Raw genomic sequence first — 18,945 nt, 5'->3', positions numbered from 1 at the left:
CTTCATCCTTCAAAACCTTAATCAGCTGTCTCTGGCTCTTTGCTTCCTTGCCCATCCCCACTCTTCAAAGAATGCATTCTTTCCATTCCTGAACTAGTTCTCCTTCCTTTACATATTTCAAAGTGCTGCAACACAGAGTGACTTGTCCTTAGAGTTTATATTTGTTTGTCTCCTCCACTAGATTGTGAACTCCTCTGCCCAGGCACCTATAATTTAATTCTTTGGGAATTAGGAATTTATTCCAGTTCTCTGGGAACTAGCAATGCATGCATGATCTACATCAGTGGTTCTCTGTGGGGGCAATTTCACTCCCCAGGGGACACCTGGCAATCTGGAGACATTTTTGGTTTACCCAACTGGAGGTGGGAAGGCAGGGATGCTGCTAAACATCCTACGGTGCATAGCATAGCCCCTCCACAGCAAAGAACGACCCAGCCCCAAATGTCAATGCTGTCAAGGTCAACATAGCCTAGTCTACCAAAAAGTGAAAGTGTTAGTCGCTCAGTCCTGTCCGACTCTTTGTGACCCCATGGTCTGTAGCCCGCTAGGCTTCTCTGTCCATGGGATTCTCCAGGCAAGAATACTGGAGTAGGTTGCCATTCCCCTTTTCAGAGGATCTTCCCGACCCAGGGATCAAGCCCGGTGCCCTGCATTGCAGGCAGATTCTGTACCATCTGAGCCACCAGAGAAGCCCCTTGTCTACCTAGTAGTTCTCAATTAAGCATCACTCATGCTCGTGACTCAAGAGTTTACTGCGCTCCATACATCAGGGCTCAGGGGCTGCTGCACGCTGTGCTTCAGACCTCAGGTAACAGTTGGACCTCTGGGGGAGGACCATTTGCCTCCACCCCTGATGCCACGTTTTGCCTCTCCACTTCTGTGAGTGGAATGAGAGATGTCTCAGACATTTTCCATGTCACTCTAATGTGTTGCAGCTAACTCCCACTGCCAGTATCTGTATCTCTTTGCCTGAGGGCTTTCTCAGAAGCTAAAAGGCTACTCTGGCCCCCTGTGGGCCAGAAACGGTGGGGAATTAAACGTTTCTGCAAGGAGCAGCCTTCAGCCAATGACTGGCAGATTTGAATGTATAAATACATCAGCTCCTTCATTCCTGGAGAGGATACCAGGACACATGACTCCAGGGCTAACAGGGCACGTAATTTGCCCCGTCTCCATGATTTCCTGTGGGTTAAACTAGAGTCGCCCACAGAGGTGGTGGGCTTGATAACCCACCCTCCCTTGGCTGCCCTTCCACTTCAGCCCTCCCTCCTGGTGTTTCCTGCCCCTCCCAAATAAACTACTCGTTCTGGATTTTGCTCTGGAGTCTGCCCAAACCAAAACAGAATAGAAGCAACACATTTCTCTTCCTAGCAGAAGCCGCAAGAACTTTCAGGTGATTCTGTCACTGCTTTTTCCCTCTCCTGCGAGAACGGCATGACCCAGCTGAGGGCTGTGTCTTCAGCCTGGGTCCCTTATGGAGGAAACACGGTGGCTACCTGCTGTTGACCCGCAACCAACATGTAACAGACACAAGAAACAAATTTCCGTGGTTGTAAGCCACAGAGATTTGGGAGTTGTTGTTACTGAAGCAAAACCTGGTGAAAGCCGAGTCATACAGGGCTTATCACTCCTAGAGGGACCTTCCTAACTGATGCTACTCTAGAAAACCTGGGCTACTTACCTCTCAAACGATGCTCGTCTAAGGGCGAAATCACACAGCAGAGCTTTACCAGATCCTTGAGGTTGGAGATGATTGTTTTTTCCCCTCGTGGAGGTTCCTGTAACTCAGGGTGCCTCATGCAGTGCTGAGAAGTGGTAAGCACCTAGAGATGGGGACTTATCCCTGAGCCATCCGGGTTTTACCAGGAACTAGTTCAAGCCTGGTGACTATTTTGGGAAAAGAGACGAAGACAAGGCACTTGGCTAGAAACAGATGGAAACACCAGTCCATACTTCAGCTGCTGTCCACCTGAGTGACTTTGGGGAAAACCCTCCCCACATCTGGAGCCTCCCATTTGTAACTTCGGGTCTGACCCTAAGATCTGAGTCCACCACCAGACTCAGCCACCTGGGTTCTCTGAAGATCAAAACCAACCTCATTCTTTCCATCCTCTGCTTGATCCATCAACCTTCAGAACAAGCTAAACTCATACCCAAAATTTCAAGGGAAAGACTGTCTCCTGCAGTTTACCAGGGGCTCATTTCTTTTCTCTAGTTCCCAGATCAGAAGACAGCATGGTATCCTCCCTTCCCTCTGTTTTTAACATTCATTGAGTACGAACCCCATGCTACGCATCAGGCTGAAACCTACTCACGATCTATCAGAAGATTTCTCATGCCTGAGTCACTCACAAGCATGAGCCTTGGCTATTTTTGCCTTATCTGAATACCACCTCTACTAGAATTGACTTAATAATGTTTAGTGCTGACGGACTCTTTGTACATAAATCCATGTATCTTCAGGGGGATTTTTACATGCCTACTATCAATGAAAAACCCAGTAACCCTTGTCATAAATAGAAGATAGGCATGAAAACAAACGTGACAACAAATATCCTTACTGAATGCGAGCTGGATGTTTGCAGAAGCCCCAGCCTCCTGCTCTCTTTGTTTAAAAGGGAAGCTGAAAGGCTTCAGGACAGTGATAAAGGCCTAGCAGCACTGATCAAGGTTTTACCTTTGTCATCATCAGAAAGGCTGGAAGAGATTCAGAAAAGGAGTAAGTTTCTCACCATGTGATAAAACGTTCCTTAATTTGTTACCAGTGCACAGCCATCTAAACCATCTTTCATTTCACTGGGACATGTTTCATGCTCTGAATAAAGCTGTCTCATTGCACTGGATTCTTACCATGTGTGGTTTTATTATTAACAGCACAGGTTTGAGTCCAGCTCTACCACTCCCTAAACCTCGCTGGGTTTCTCTTTCTTCATCTGCAAAATAAGGATAGTAATACTCCCACCTTCATAATGTGAAGACCTTCAAATAATGCTTGACCCACAGTCAGGTTCAATTAATTATGGCTGTCATTACTATTTATTATTGTTAACTTTGTATGATAGGTATTTTTTTATATTTATTCAGCTGTACCAGGTCTTAACTGTGGCATGTGGGATCTTAGTTCCCTGACCAGGGATTGAACCTGGGCCCCTTGCAGAGTCTTAGCCACTGGACCTCCAGAGAAGTCCAATGTGTGCTAGGTATTTTGATGCCCATTCTACAGACAAAGAAAGGAAGGACCAGTTGCCTAATCTGTCAAGGTCACACAGCCTTGCTTTTTCCACTCTTATAAACAGCTGCCTTAATGTGCAGCCAGGATTATTACCTATTTTAAGTTGGATATTTTTATTCCTGTCCTATTTTATTTTCTCTAACTCTACAGGCCTGCTCGGTTGCCTCCGACTAAAACACAGAAGGCACTGATGCCTGGACATAAACAGTCAGTTGGAGCAGATCCAGGCCAGTGTGTGAAGTGCCTGCCTCATCTTTGGCCCCAAAGTGTGCCAACCTGCCCTGGGGCTTGCCATTTTGTGGCGGGCAGCATGTGAGGGCAAAGATCTCATCTAAAACCACTCAGAGACGCATGGTTACATGCAGAGCCCTGCCACTTATCATGGCAGAGGTCACTGCAGACAAGGCTGACATTTTTGTGCCTTTTTAATATTCCACTTATACATGTCTCACCTGATTTTAATCCTACTCTACTTCAGATTCACCACCTGCAGAGAACACTTAAAGATGATACATGTATACATGTTTGGTGCTCAGTTATGTTCAACTCTTTGTAACCCCAGGGATTGTAGCCCACCAGGCTCCTCTGTCCATGGGATTTCCCAGGCAAGAATATTGGAATAGGTTGCCATTTTCTACTCCAGGGGATCTTCCCAACCCAGGGATTGAACCAGGGTCTCTTGCATCTCCTGCATTAGCAGGTGGATTCTTTACCACTAGCGCCACGTGGACAGGAAGCACAAGTCTGGAAGAGAGACAGCATACACACCTGCCACTTGCCTCCCCCCCCACACCCCTCACTGGTCTTAAAGCACCAGCGTCAAGTCCTGCTCTGGTGCTGACAGTGTGGGTGCAGCAGAAATAACACATCCTAGAGAGGATTTTTCTCCCCCACTGCCTTCCCAGAGACTGGGGGCTCTGGAGATTAATGTAATCCCCAGGGGATGGGGCTTTTGTCATGGAACTCAAGGCAGTGGTGGTGAGGGTGGAGGAAGTCAGACACTCTTTAGCATGAAAGTTCTATTTCAGCATCGCCCACAAGGTCTGATTGCACTAGTGCCCCATCCTCAGTCTTGTAAGGAATCAGTTCAGTTCAGTTCAGTCGCTCAGTCGTGTCTGACTCTTTGCAACCCCATGAATTGCAGCACACCAGGCCTCCCTGTCCATCACCAACTCCTGGAGTTCACTCAAACTCACGTCATTCGAGTCAGTAAAGAGATAGGCATACCAGACCACCTGATCTGCCTCTTGAGAAATTTGTATGCAGGTCAGGAAGCAACAGTTAGAACTGAACATGGAACAACAGACTGGTTCCAAATAGGAAAAGGAGTACGTCAAGGCTGTATATTGTCACCCTGTTTATTTAACTTATATGCAGAGTACATCATGAGAAACGCTGGACTGGAAGAAACACAAGCTGGAATCAAGATTGCTGGGAGAAATATCAATAACCTCAGATATGCAGATGACACCACCCTTATGGCAGAAAGTAAAGAGGAACGAAAAGGCCTCTTGTTGAAAGTGAAAGTGGAGACTGAAAAAGTTGGCTTAAAGCTCTACATTCAGAAAACGAAGATCATGGTATCCGGTCCCATCACTTCATGGCAAATAGATGGGGAAACAGTGGAAACAGTGTCAGACTTTATTTTCCTGGGCTCCAAAATCACTGCAGATGGTGACTGCAGCCATGAAATTAAAAGACGCTTACTCCTTGGAAGGAAAGTTATGACCCACCTAGATAGCATATTCAAAAGCAGAGACATTACTTTGCCAACAAAGGTTCGTCTAGTCAAGGCTATGGTTTTTCCTGTGGTCATGTATGGATGTGAGAGTTGGACTGTGAAGAAGGCTGAGTGCCGAAGAATTGATGCTTTTGAACTGTGGTGTTGGAGAAGACTCTTGAGAGTCCCTTGGACTGCAAGGAGATCCAACCAGTCCATTCTGAAGGAGATCAGCCCTGGGATTTCTTTGGAGGGAATGATGCTAAAGCTGAAACTCCAGTACTTTCGCCACCTCCTGCGAAGAGTTGACTCATTGGAAAAGACGCTGATGCTGGGAGGGATTGGGGGCAGGAGGAGAAGGGGACGACAGAGGATGAGATGGCTGGATGGCATCACTGACTCGATGGACATGGGTCTGGGTGAACTCCGGGAGTTGGTGATGGACAGGGAGGCCTGGCGTGCTGTGATTCATGGGGTCGCAAAGAGTCAGACACGACTGAGCGACTGATCTGATCTGATCTGATCTGAATGCCATCCAGCCATCTCATCCTCTGTCGTCCCCTTCTCCTCCTGCCCCCAATCCCTCCCAGCATCAGAGTCTTTTCCAACGAGTCAACTCTTCACATGAGGTGGCCAAAGTACTGGAGTTTCAGCTTTAGCATCATTCCCTCCAAAGAACACCCAGGGCTGATCTCCTTCAGAATGGACTGGTTGGATCTCCTTGCAGTCCAAGGGACTCTCAAGAGTCTTCTCCACCACCACAGTTCAAAAGCATCAATTCTTCAGCACTCAGCTTTCTTCACAGTCCAACTCTCACATCCGTACATGACTACTGGAAAGACCACAGCCTCGACTAGACAGACCTTTGTTGGCAAAATAATGTCTCTGCTTTTCAATGTGCTATCTAGGTTGGTCATAACTTTCCTTCCAAGGAGTAAGCGTCTTTTAATTTCATGGCTGCAGTCACCATCTGCTGTGATTTTGGAGCCCCAAAAAATAAAATCTGACATTGTTTCCACTGTTTCCCCATCTATTTGCCATGAAGTGATGGGACCAGATGCCATGATCTCAGTTTTCTGTATGTTGAGCTTTAAGTCAACTTTTTCACTCTCCTCTTTCACTTTCATCAAGAGGCTTTTTAGTTCCTCTTCACTTTCTGCCATAAGGGTGGTGTCATCTGCATATCTGAGGTTATTGATACATACACACGTTTGGTGCTTAGTTATGTGCCCCTTACAAGACTCCAGATTCCTAATCAGAAGTCTTGTATGTCCCTGAGTTGCCCAAACTGAAGCAACACATGTACACAGAGAATGAAAGGAAACCCAGGCTGGAGGCTGGAAATAAAGACACGAGGCTTTGGGGGATAAAGGAACTCCATGGTCTGGGAGACAGTGGGACAGGGAACCTGGGGTGCTCTCAACCCACGATAGGGTCAGACCCAGAGTGTACCCCAAAAGTCTCTGGCTGAGGTTGGGAGCCCCAGGACAGGTGGAAGAGTCCAGAAAAGCCACTCTGCAGCCCCACAGCCTGCTGGACTCTGAGTTGGATTTTGATCACTTGATTCTGAAGCAAAGGACTGGCTGGACGTTCCCAGGAAGTTCCCTGAAGGTCTTGGCCAGCTCGCAGCTTTAGGACACTTAGTTCTGTGGCTAAGAACACTGAGGTTGCCTGTAGGCACTCGTGGGAAGCAGGAGAAGCGAAGTTATGGATGGAGACTTATGGTCTTTCATTTATGAACGTGGCTTTGTGGATCCCTGTCACAGCACTGCCCCTAACACTAGATCCCTGAAACCCCCCAGGGCATGATATGGGCCATATCTAAGAGCCTGAAAGGAGCCTGGCATTTCCATATCAGCATCTGATACATTTATTCTGAAGTTTCATGAACTGCCTTCTATGCCACCCATTGCAGGCTCAACAGGGCTAGGCCCCACCATCTGAGAACTGATCATCATACTTGTCGGCAGGATGTGTATGTGGTGAGACAGGGGGCTGGGGTATGATACTGGTAGTAACTCAAATACGTAACTAATGCTAACAAAAATCAGAATATGATAAGTATCTATAGCTAGAAATGGAAGGAACAGCCCATATAGGAATAATGAGCTCATCTGGTTATGGAAATCAAGAATCACTAGGGGACATGATGGGGGAGAGGCAATGACAGACCAAGGCACTGACCCTTCCTACCCGCCTTTGGGGGCACTCCACCTACAGTCCAGGCTGGGCTAAGCCTCCTCAAGAAAGCAGCCAAGACTCTCCTAAAATAACAGCGGGAGTTACTTCAGCTTTCAAGGGAATGAGGATGATGCTGGTATGGGGGAAGCTATGCCCCACCAGCCACGAGAGAAGCAGCCTGGAGTCTCTAAACTCAGCAGCCCAAGAGATGCGATTTACAGGTTGGAAGAGAAGCCCAAACAACAGAGAGGGTGTTACAGGAGCAGAGAGTGAAGAGAAGGGCTGAGCAGGGGATAGGGTGGGGAGGACAGCCATGCAGGGAGAAGTACCATCTCTTTCCATTCCTCTGAGCAGCTGTCTCGCTGGAGGCAGGTGGTGGAGGGGAAAAACTACAGGCGAAAAGAGGCCTCCATATTGAGTCTCCATTCCCTGCTTCCCTGGTGGCTGAGGGGTAGAAGAGTCTTGCTCAGGCGATGGAATGAGTTGATTCACCTCTATTGGCTCTGGTCCTTAAGCCTGGTGGCTAGCCTGAGTGAGAACAGCCTGGCCTCATCCATCCTGAGCAAGTCCCCTCTCTCAGTCCAGCCTGAATACTTCCAGGACAGGTCCCATTCCCTTCAGTTCAGTTCAGTTCAGTTCAGTCGCTCAGTCGTGTCCGACTCTTTGTGACCCCATGAATCGCAGCACACCAGGCCTCCCTGTCCATCACCAACTCCCGGAGTTCACTCAGACTCACGTCCATCGAGTCAGTGATGCCATCCAGTCATCTCATCCTCTGTCGTGCCCTTCTCCTCCTGCCCCCAATCCCTCCCAGCATCAGCGTCTTTTCCAATGAGTCAACTCTTCGCAGGAGGTGGCGAAAGTACTGGAGTTTCAGCTTTAGCATCATTCCCTCCAAAGAAATCCCAGGGCTGATCTCCTTCAGAATGGACTGGTTGGATCTCCTTGCAGTCCAAGGGACTCTCAAGAGTCTTCTCCAACACCACAGTTCAAAAGCATCAATTCTTCGGCACTCAGCCTTGTTCACAGTCCAACTCTCACATCCATACATGACCACAGGAAAAACCATAGCCTTGACTAGACGAAACTTTGTTGGCAAAGTAATGTCTCTGCTTTTGAATATGCTATCTAGGTGGGTCATAACTTTCCTTCCAAGGAGTAAGCGTCTTTTAATTTCATGGCTGCAGTCACCATCTGCAGTGATTTTGGAGCCCAGGAAAATAAAGTCTGACACTGTTTCCACTGTTTCCCCATCTATTTGCCATGAAGTGATGGGACCGGATGCCATGATCTTCGTTTTCTGAATGTTGAGCTTTAAGCCAACTTTTTGCCTCCTATCATTTCATTCATCTCCTATCTATGGCCTCCCCTTAGCACCTGGATGGGGCACCAACTCCACCATAACCCACATTCACTCGGAATTTTCATGAATTTTCATTTTCCTGTTGACTTGGAGAAGTGTCTACCGTGGTCCAGCTGGGCCCTCAGGACCCCATCCCTTGGCCACAGTGGATTTTTCTCGCCCTCGCATACGACCTTGATGGCCAATGACTACTGAGTTAAGAAGCTGACTGCTCCCTAAGAGGCTGATTTTGAACCTGTGGCCTCATTTTCTTTGGTACCAGAAGATGAAGGATGCCTCAAAACCTTTGCCAAAGCAGACCATGACCCCATTTAACATCTTTAGGAGGAGGCAACATCTGCACTGATGCTCAAGACATCACTTTCGTAGCTTGAATTCTTTATTGAACAGTCAGAAATGCCACTGGCTGAATTACTGTGCTTGATCTCTTGTTTATCAATGGGTACTCCAGCAACCATCACCTAGGAGACAGAACTTTAGAGTCCCATGCCCTGTCTGACCCCGCACAACAGAATCTAACAGAATCTCCAGGTGATCCTTAAACACTGAGGTTTGAGGAAAAGAGCTTCCTGGGACCAGAGAACAAAATGCTAGCTGGCTCCTGCTCCCTGCCCCTCCCACAGTTGTCCTTTTGGTGGCTTAGCAGTAATGAATCCACCTGCCAATGCAGGAGATGTGGGTTCGATCCCTGGGTCGGGAAGATCCCCTGGAGAAAGAAATGGCAACCCACTCCAGCATTCTTGACCAGACTACAGTTCACGGAGTCACAAAGAGTTGGACATGACTTAGCGACCAAACAATAACAGCTCCTTGAACACCTTCTCTCAGACCTCAAGGCCCACAAACAGGTGCTGCTGTTTCCACCACAGGGCAGAGTTCCTTCATGACTTGGGCAAACCCAGCAGGGACACCGGTCATGAGGCTCTGTCTCAGACTGTCCCACATGACAGGCCCCCGGCGCTGAGCCTGGGGACAGGAAGCAGCTGGTCCACAGCAGGCATGAGACCAGCTGTGGGTGAGGGGAAGGAGGCAGAAACCGGGCCAGAGAAGGGGAACCAAAGGTTGGAGGTGCAAGGTGAAACTAAATGGAAAAGGAGTAAAGACACTGGAAAGTGAGTCGATTAGAAACAGACAGAGGAGCGCAGGCTTGAGTGTATCAGGTGAAGGCCTGTGGGCGAGCCCATCTGCTGGGTGGGGGGCTTGCAGGACTAATACAGCATGGGCAGGGCGGGGGTACACTGGTCTGGGAACTGGGCGAGGTATCCATTGCTCACAGTGCAGGGTGCCAAGTTAATGACTGATAAACCCTAGGACCTGCAACCCAGAATCATGTAAACCATGAGCCAGAGGAAACAGAAGTCAGATCATGGGATTAATGATAGTTAAAACTGACTGAACATTAACCCCAAGCCAGGCACATTGATAAGTGCTCTATGTAAATCATTTAACCCCCTGAGAATTATTTAACCCCCTGTAAATTATTTACAGAGTACCCCCCACCCCAAGACTCCATGTGGTGAAGAGCACGGGGTGAATAGAAATGTGAACTCCGAGACCAGGTGGGGTTTGAATCTAGACTCCTCCATCTCTTAGTTCTGTGATCGGGGGCAAGCTAGTTAAATTCTCTGTTTCTCAGTCTCCTCATCTGTAAAATGGGAGCATGTTAGTAGCTCTGTCATATGGTTGTAATAAGAGAGGTAACATGTAAAATGGTGCATCACAAAGAATAAAGTCAGTTTCATTATAATAATTGTTCCTATCATTTGCCCTTTTCAGAGACAAAGAAACTGAAGCACAGAGATCTAAGTAACGTTGAAGTGATGGGCCAGGGAAGTAAAGCCAGCCAATGTTCCTACGGACGCGGTGTGTGTAACCATTATGCCTTGCTGCCTCACATCAAGTCAGAGGAACAAGGTGAAGAGAGGGAGCCAAGGTGAGAGGCCCAGGAGAAGGCAGAACAGAGAAAGGACTCCTGGAGAGAGCTCTGAGCAGATCCCAGGGTTGTTGGCAGGGGCTGAGGGTGGGAGATGAGACAAGTGTGCTCTAAGAGCTGGGCACAGCCAGGACACACTGGAGACTGAACTTCTACATGGTTCTGGCAGCCGAGATTCAATCCTCCTGTTGAAACGAGTTTTCTAGATGGGACATGTGGCCTACATCCAAAAACCCCGGGGCTTTGCTGCCAAGTCATCACTCTGGCAAGAACCACACCTGACTTTGCAGACCTGAAAAGTGACAACAGGAAATCGTTAGTCCTGAACTTCCGTGGGGCCAGGTTGCAGAGGAGAGCAACAGTAACAGCTAAGACATACTGGTAACAGCTAAGATATACTGAGTGATGACTACATGCAAGGTACCGTTTGATGCACCGAGTGCTGTAACTGAGTCTTCACCACAACCCAAAGAAGTCCCAATAGTATCCCCATCTTGTAGATGACAACACAGAGAGGTCAAGTAACATTCCTGAGGTGACACAGCAGGTAAGTCACAGAGCCAGGAACAAAACCCAGGCTCTCTGGCTCCACAGTCCATACTCTTAACTGCTAGGATTTATAATACCTAATCAGCTATTCTCAGAAGCAACTAGATAATTTATCAGACCTTGAAACATTTATCTGTGAAAGGTTTCTCAGCCTTAGTAGTCAAGTATACATAGAACAGTCAACTAAAAACCTAAAAATGGAGAAATTAGTAGGCAATTCCAACTTGAGAGGTGTTCTACAAAATAACTGATCAGACCTCTTCAAAAGTGGCAAGGTCCTAAAAGACGAGGAAAGACTGAGGAACTGTGTCACCGGTGGGAGGAGACAGGACAGCTAAATGCACCGTGGGACCCTGGATTGGATCCCAGAACAGAAAGGACCTTCCTGGAAAAACTGGGGAAATCCAAGCAAGTTCTAATAGTATTGGAGCAAGGCTGATTTCTTAGTTTTAATCAATGTCCTGTGGTTATGTAAACTGTTGCCATTACAGGAAGCAGACTGAGGGGCATACGGGAACTCTCTGTCTTATTTTTACCGTTCTTCTTTAAGTCTAAAATTATCTAAAATTTTTACAGAATTTGGCGTTGAAAAAAACAAATATACAAATGGCAAAAGGATCAAAACCAGTGACATTCTCAGTTTATAAATGAATGTGTTTATCTTTGTCATTGTAATCAGACTACATTTCCTCCTAAATATGTAAATAAGTACTCATTTTAACTTGACATTAAATCTGTTTAAAATTGTGAACAACAAAAGCTGGCAATGATTAAGTTTAGAAACCTGGATCTTCTTTAGAAAAACATATCACTTCGGTTTTAAATGTATAGAAATGTTGAATCACTAAGGTATAGTGTTGTAGGTCAATCATACTTCAAAAAAAACCACCCAAAGTCATAGAAAAAAGAGATCAGAAATTCGGATTGGGGGCAGGAGAATTGGATGAAGGCAGTCAAAAGGCACACATTTCCAGTTAGAAAATAAATAAGCACTAGAGGGGCAAGGTACAAACGATGAATATAATTAACACTATTGTATGTTATATATGGAAGTTAGTAAAAGAATACATCCTAAGAGTTCTCATCGTAAGGAAATATTTTTTCTATTTATTTTATTTTGTATTCATGTGAGATGACGGATGTTCACAACACTTATTGTGATCATCATTTCATGATGTATGTCACTCAAATCATCACACCGTACACATTAAACTGACACAGGCCTGCACGTTAGTTATATCTCAATAGAACTGGGAGAGAAAAAAGAACAGATCACTTACACGTGCTTTGAGGTGTGTCCTCTCTCTCATCTTTCTGTCTCTGATTCACATTCTCAGCATCACTACTCAATAGATATACTCAGTATCCACAGGTTGATGGCCACTGCCCAGGAAAGGCTTGGATCCCCTGGAGGTGAAGTACCACTTCATAGGCACGGGTGAGCTTCCCGAAGTGCAGCCTGTTTGACACACACTAGGAAGAATGGGCAAGCCAGGGAGACCCGCGTCTTCATGAAGGTCAACATGGCTGGCAGCCAGAGAGGTAAAGGACAAACAGAGGCAGAGCTCCCTATAACTACGTACAGGGCCCGGAGGTAAACACTCTGCCTGCATTAGCCCGTTTAATCCTCTCCACAGCCCCAGGAGGAAGGAACTATGATTATAACTCCCAAGTCACTGATCGGGGAATTGAAGATCAGAGAGGTTAAACAATTTCTAAAGATCACACAGCAAGTCAGCAGTAGAGTTGGGATACAGCATGAAAAGCATGTTATCATGAGAGACTGTAGGTTTCCCTTTCTTTGTTGACTTTCTTACTTCAGCCAAAATTGGATTGGCTCTCTCTAACAAATCATCCTCTAGTTTGTCCTCAACTCAGAGAGTAAGATGCAAAGTGAACCAGACAAATATCACAGAACACACACCATGTATCAGATGCTTTATATCCATCATTCCATTTGATCATCACCAAAGAGGAGTGATTATCAACTCCATATTCAAAGGAGGTAACTGGGGCTCAGAAAGGTTGCACTTGGAAGTTCCTTTACTGGTTTCAGCCAGAGTAAAGCCACACCAAACCAGCTTAGTGCTCCTCAATGCAAGCCCAGTCCATTGGTTTCAAACTTGGAAACAGAATCAGCAATATCACTCTCTCCTTCCTCAAAAGTGAATTCTCGGTATCGGATTTCACATTCTGCAAAGAAAAGCAATATGGAATTTTGGAAAGGACAGAAGCCCTAGATCCTAACACACAGGCGCAGTGGAAGCAGCCTGATGCCTTTGCACTGTAATACTTTGGGGACCGATTATTCTGAAACGTTGTTTGGGTGACAACACACGGGATACTTGGGGGACCCTGCCTCCTGGGAACTCAGCAATCTTAGAGCAGCTCGCAGCTCCATATCATACATTGCCTACAAAGGCAGAGGAAAAGCCAGAAATGAATATTAATAACTGATCTGAAGCAGTTTAAAATTGTCACAAACCTGAACTGATTTGTCAAAATCTTCATTTCGGAAAACACTCACCCTTCCCATTTGCATCAGCAATTGGTGTCTTTATGAGCAACTCTAAAAGTCCACAGCTCTTCTTTCTCATGAAATTTAACTACTTAGCATACAATGAGAACCTTTCCAAAGTGCTGGAAGCAAGAAGGGCAGAGGGAACCAAATGTGTCTTTTCCAGGAACTGAAACTCTGGACCGAATTGATAAAGTGTGCTTTGAATTTACGGCTCACAGACCAACAAGAATATGAAAGAGAAGTGTGTCCCAACAAACACACAACACGTGGCTCTCTTCAATTAAATTCTATTGAAAGTCAAATCTGCATGGATGTCATTAAAAGCTGGCAATCTTGGAAAGTGTGTGTAGGCATGCTGGAAAATGGTAGCTCTGAAAGGAGAAGATAGATGGGTAAGCCGAAGCCCCATTGTTTGTGGATTGACTGCATTACAATTTGTGACACATAGACCAGTGTCTGGCATAAAGGAAATGCTGCAGCAACGTTAGTTAGCTTTCCTTCCTACTGCTATTGTTATTACCAACATTCTTATTAGGCTGCCCAGATGCACAAAATTATTAGATAACCTTCATCACATTTAAGCAATTCCAGTTAGATAAGCAATGCAGATTGTTTAAAGAAGGCAGACATGACATCCGGAATGAGCAAACTCCCACCCACAAAGAGCAAGAAGCCCCGGCCTCTGACACTTTCCTAGGGAGAGACCACCTAGCAGCTGGGGAGCTGAGGAGTCTTTACTTGAGCCTTGAGAAGATGCCAAGGACTTCTGATGAGAACCAGCTCAGAAAGACATTTGATCGTATTTTCCAATGAGAAGCATATGTCCACGGTACATACACTTGCTTCATTCACGTAAGGATGGAAACAATGCTAAGTACATTCTGTCCTAAGAACTTAATTACTCATGCTTACCCTACAAGGCTGAACTTTTTAGTTTAAATCCCAGCATTCTACCATAAATCAGCCAACTGAAAGGTTGTTCTGAGAACAACTTCTGGGCAATCTATTAATCGCGTGGCAATTCCCAAGAGCTAAAACAAATGCTCGATGTAGTCTGGACATCCATAGAGTTGGTAAAAAGCTGTGTTTGGTTTTTTTTTTCTCCTTTGCATGAGCATCACTCATGACATCTATTATTCCATGTAAGCACAAACAGCAAAAGCCCTTACTCTCAAGCTTCTACTGGGTTCAGGTTCATTATCTTCAAGAGACATCTGATTCTTCCAGGAAATCTATAAAAGGTCTGATCAGTAATGACTCACATATTTTCATAACCCATCTGATTTTATCATTTAATCCCTTGGCCAAGTTCCAAAAACAACCCAGGGCTCGTTGATTTGATCAAACAACACCCAGCACCTTCCCAAAACATGTGATGCCAATATTCTTAGCACCTCAGCCCCACAGAATGGGACACCTCTTGAAACAGGAAAACCTCAATTCCCTGGATGAGGCAACTCCACCTAAAAATTTCACCGAAGGGGGACTGGGTTTTGCTTTCCTTTGAAAAAAGCATCCAGGTAGCGATCCAGATGGTTTGTGAGCACTAACCTTCTCCGAATAGGGTCCTCGGGTGTCTTCATGGACACACATGGGAGAGTTATTCTGGGTGACCTGGGCTTAAAGAGTTTTATTTTAAATCCCGGCTAATCTTTGCTGCTTCCCAGACTGATCTCTTGACACATCTTAGTTCAGGTCTAGAAGAGAACCACAAAATGACAGCGTGAATTTGTTGGGGGTTCGTTTCTCTTTCCCTTTCTTCCGGTCAATTCTGTCCTGTCAATAACCTTTTTCCTCCTCTGTGTTAAGTAGAGGTGTAGTTGAGCCAAAGCGGAAAATAAAGAATGAAGAATGGAGCTGAGGGATCCAGTGGCTGTCTTTCCAAGGACAGCGCTAAGGCATGCAGGGAGCTGGGCTGCGGTGGCGCCTGCGGACGCCGCGGCCTCGCTGTTTGTTTTGACAGCCACTGGGTATTTTTAGAATCTGTAGGGAGAAGTTAAGCAGCACAGGGTGGCTGTTATGCCACTAATGGCAGCCTGAGCTTAAAGAAGCAGGATGCACACAGCGACTGCTGAAGCTTCGGGCGTCGGAAGGCCACACCTGACTTAGCAATCACACATACGTGGAAGCGGAGGTGGAAGAGGGAGAAAAAATTCTTCATAAACTTAGTAAATTAAGTACTGCAGAGCTCAGGTGTAAGCCACATAACCATGAGATTTTTAGGAGTTTTTAGTAGCTATATATATTTCTTTTCCTTCCTTCCTTTTCCCTCCTTCTTTTCTTTTTTTTTTTTTTCTTTTTTTTCACTCTTCCACCCCTTTCCATCTGCTCCTAGACGTGAACCAAGGGATCTAGTCAGATGACCTTTCCTATACCGGTCAGACCAGGAATGGGTGGGGCTGGGAGTCCAGCTAATGAGGCTGTTCCCTGGGCCTTTTCCTTGAAGCATAAGGAAAGAAACACTTTTTATTACTAAGATCATCGACGGTGAGGATGCTGTAAGCTTTGAGCTCTCAGGAGCCTCAAATCACTACCTGAAATGAGACAAACCAGGAAAGCCCAACCAAGAGATGGGAGGGAACAGGATGATCCTGATGATGTCTGTGCCCTTGGCCCTGATCCATCACTGACTCCCTAGACACCCTCGTGACCTTAACCAATAAAGCCCCCCCTTTTCTCCCTTTGAGTTGGGGTTCCACCAAGAGTACCCCAAAGAAGCGTAAGACAGAGTGATCTCCAAACGTAGATTTCTAAAAACGCCAGAGGAATGTTAAAGTACAAGCCATACGCCTATCCACTCACGCCCATCCTGCTGCCCAAGGCCTCTTAACTGCCCTCATTTGCCCTCAGAAAGCAGGTGGGAAATTCCAAGCTGATCCTACTTTGCACTTCCGGAAAATAAAGAGTAGCATTCATTTCCCACAGTTGTCACATGGCACGCTTTCATTTGTTGTCATTCCCAGAAAACCAAACTTTCCTGATGGTTTTCATGCCCCACAACAGAGTGTGAGTACTGACCTCTGATCACTCAGTTCCCTCCATTGAGTGATACTGATGATGATGAACTTGCCGTAGTCTACAGGCCTGTGCAAAGCAGTCAACAGCAGTTAGATGTTTCCTTACAGTTCAGTTCAGTTCAGTCTCTCAGTCGTGTCCAACTCTTGCGACCCCATGGACTGCAGCACACAAGGCCTCCCTGTCCATCACCAACTCCCGGAGTTCACGCAAACTCATGTCCACTGAGTCGGTGAGGCCATCCAACCATCTCATCCTCTGTCATCCCCTTTTCCTCCTGCTTTCGATCTTTCCCAGCATCAGGGTCTTTTCAAATGAGTCAGTTCTTCGCATCAGGTGGCTAAAGTATTAGAGTTTCAGCTTCAGCATAAGTCCTTCCAAAGAATATTCAGGACTGATTTCCATTAGGATGGACTGGTTGGATCTCCTTGCAGTCCAAGGGACTCTCAAGAGTCTTCTCCAACACCACAGTTCAAAAGCATCAATTTTTCAGGGCTCAGCTTTCTTTATAGTCCAACTCTCTCATCCATATATGACTACTGGAATGTTTACTTTACATATATATAATGTTTACATACATGATCTGGTTAAATCCTCACAACAACTCTTTGAAGCAGATAACTATCATATACCCATTTTACAGGTGACGATACTGAGGTTCAGAAAGATGGAACAACTTGTGCAAGATCACACAGCAAGTAAGATGTGGAGTCAAGCTTCCAATTCAATCCCATGTACCTCCAAAGCCTGTGGTCGACTGCTACGTATTGAACCACCCATTGCTTGATGGACCTTTATTTGCTATTTATTCACGCTGGGTGTTCCATCCTGGTCTGTCAACCTCTCTACATTTTCACTCCCACAGAGCTCCTGTTAAACTGATGTCTTCCTGATCTTTGTGTGTTTGATTCACCAGCATTTCACTGTGATTCTTCAAGAGGGAGGAAGAGAGGCAACCAGACCAGTTACATCGTGATTTAGCTAATCTTTGGCAGAATCACGAATCCAGTCCTCAAGATGAAAATTCTATTTCCAGGAGAACAAATCCTAAGTTTAAAATTGTTTACCGAAAAAGTAAAAGATGATTTAGATCATGCTTCAAACATTTATGGTATTACTATTTCTCAGCTCTCCAGGAATAAGAAGAACTTAAGTGCTTCTTTGGAATCTGATTCCAAAGTCTGGTTCTGCTTTCCTCACCCAAACACAACAAAAGTTAAAATCCAACAGACAACCATCTAAGGAAACTGTTAAACATATATGAAAAAATGTATATAAAAAGATGTGCATGATCACGTGGTTTGTGACAGTGACGTGTAAGAATTAATGTTCAACAATAAGTGATTAAGTCAATAGTACAGTATAAGTATGATTTGAAAACTTGCAAAGTGACGAGTCATTAAAGTTATGTTGATGAAGAATATAGTGGGGAAAAAACAAAGCTGTCACAGTGCTCAGTGAAAGATGCAGACTTTAAAGTGTTGATTAAAAAAAACAATAGATTAAAAAGACATAAACTAAAATGATTGTGGTGATTTTTTTGGAGGGGGGGCGGCTGGTTGCTTTCTTGCTTTGTGATTTTTTTTTGGTTGAAATCTGTTTTGTTTTGAGCACCATTATTTTTATCATGATGTTATTTGACAAATGATTGTTAATATTGGTTATTAATTAAAAAGCTACAAAGATTAGGCAGATGAAGATGTTACTGAGGTTATCAGAGAAAAGGAAAGTATTAGCAGAATGTGCCAGGGTGGGTGGGAGTCCAGACTCAAGTCAACTGCCTGGGACTGGATTCTGGTTCTGTTACTCACTTGCTTTGTAACTGAGCAAGTTGCCCATTCTCTCAGCATCTCCATTTCCCCACCTAGAAAACAGGGTTGAGAACAGTAATAGTGACCCCGGGGAGTCGTTCTGAAGGTCACAAGAGCTAACACATGGGAGGCATTTAAAACAATACCTGGCACAGGGCATGTTCTGGATAAGCTGTTGCTTATTATGGTGAAAACCACTCAAGGGCAAGCACCCTATCTTATCCACATTTATATTTCCAGCAAGTATCACGGGGCTTCATGCACAGTGGGTGTCTGATCAATGTCTGTTGAATGGTACCCAGATGGGCTCCTGGGGGCAAAGCCCTAGCATTGCCCCCAGGAACAGGAGCAGCCACCAGGATACCACCTCAATCATGATGCATTTTGTGGAAATCTCTCTCCAGATCCTGTCCCTGGGGCTTCTTAGTGCTGAAGGGTCAGCAGTCGTTCTAGTGGTAAGTCTGGAGCACCGACAGTTAACAGAATAAAGGAGACAGCTGAAAAAACAGTACGGCCACAACCCAGTAAAGTTTAGCAGTGGCCTGCCATCTTCCTCTACTGTTCTGGTCTGGACTCTGTTGGTTACTTGAAAGAGAAATGCACTCACACACAACAAAAGG

General features: G+C 45.6%; 1 protein-coding gene and 1 long non-coding RNA gene across 8 annotated transcripts in view; one reads left to right on the top strand and one right to left on the bottom strand.

Moving 5' to 3' along the window:
* The window catches only part of SLC1A2 (solute carrier family 1 member 2), a 168,091-nt gene that overhangs the window by 115,611 nt on the left and 33,535 nt on the right, over positions 1-18,945 (bottom strand). The window contains exon 1 of one of the 7 annotated variants that reach the window (XM_044929259.2): positions 12,259-12,402. The exons of the other annotated variants lie outside the window; for them this stretch is intronic. The gene's annotated coding sequence lies outside the window, so the exon portion shown is untranslated. Of the gene's footprint in view, positions 1-12,258; positions 12,403-18,945 lie in introns of those variants that run through there. 7 annotated transcript variants of the gene reach the window in all.
* LOC112579573 lies at positions 9,234-18,037 on the top strand. Its single transcript, XR_006640107.1, has 3 exons — positions 9,234-10,055; positions 10,273-10,976; positions 17,158-18,037. It is a non-coding gene; the product is annotated as an uncharacterized LOC112579573 (long non-coding RNA).

This window comes from Bubalus bubalis, chromosome 16, assembly GCF_019923935.1.
Source record: "Bubalus bubalis isolate 160015118507 breed Murrah chromosome 16, NDDB_SH_1, whole genome shotgun sequence".
NCBI classification, from domain to species: Eukaryota; Metazoa; Chordata; class Mammalia; order Artiodactyla; family Bovidae; genus Bubalus; species Bubalus bubalis.
This window is presented reverse-complemented; position numbering and strand designations above follow the sequence as displayed.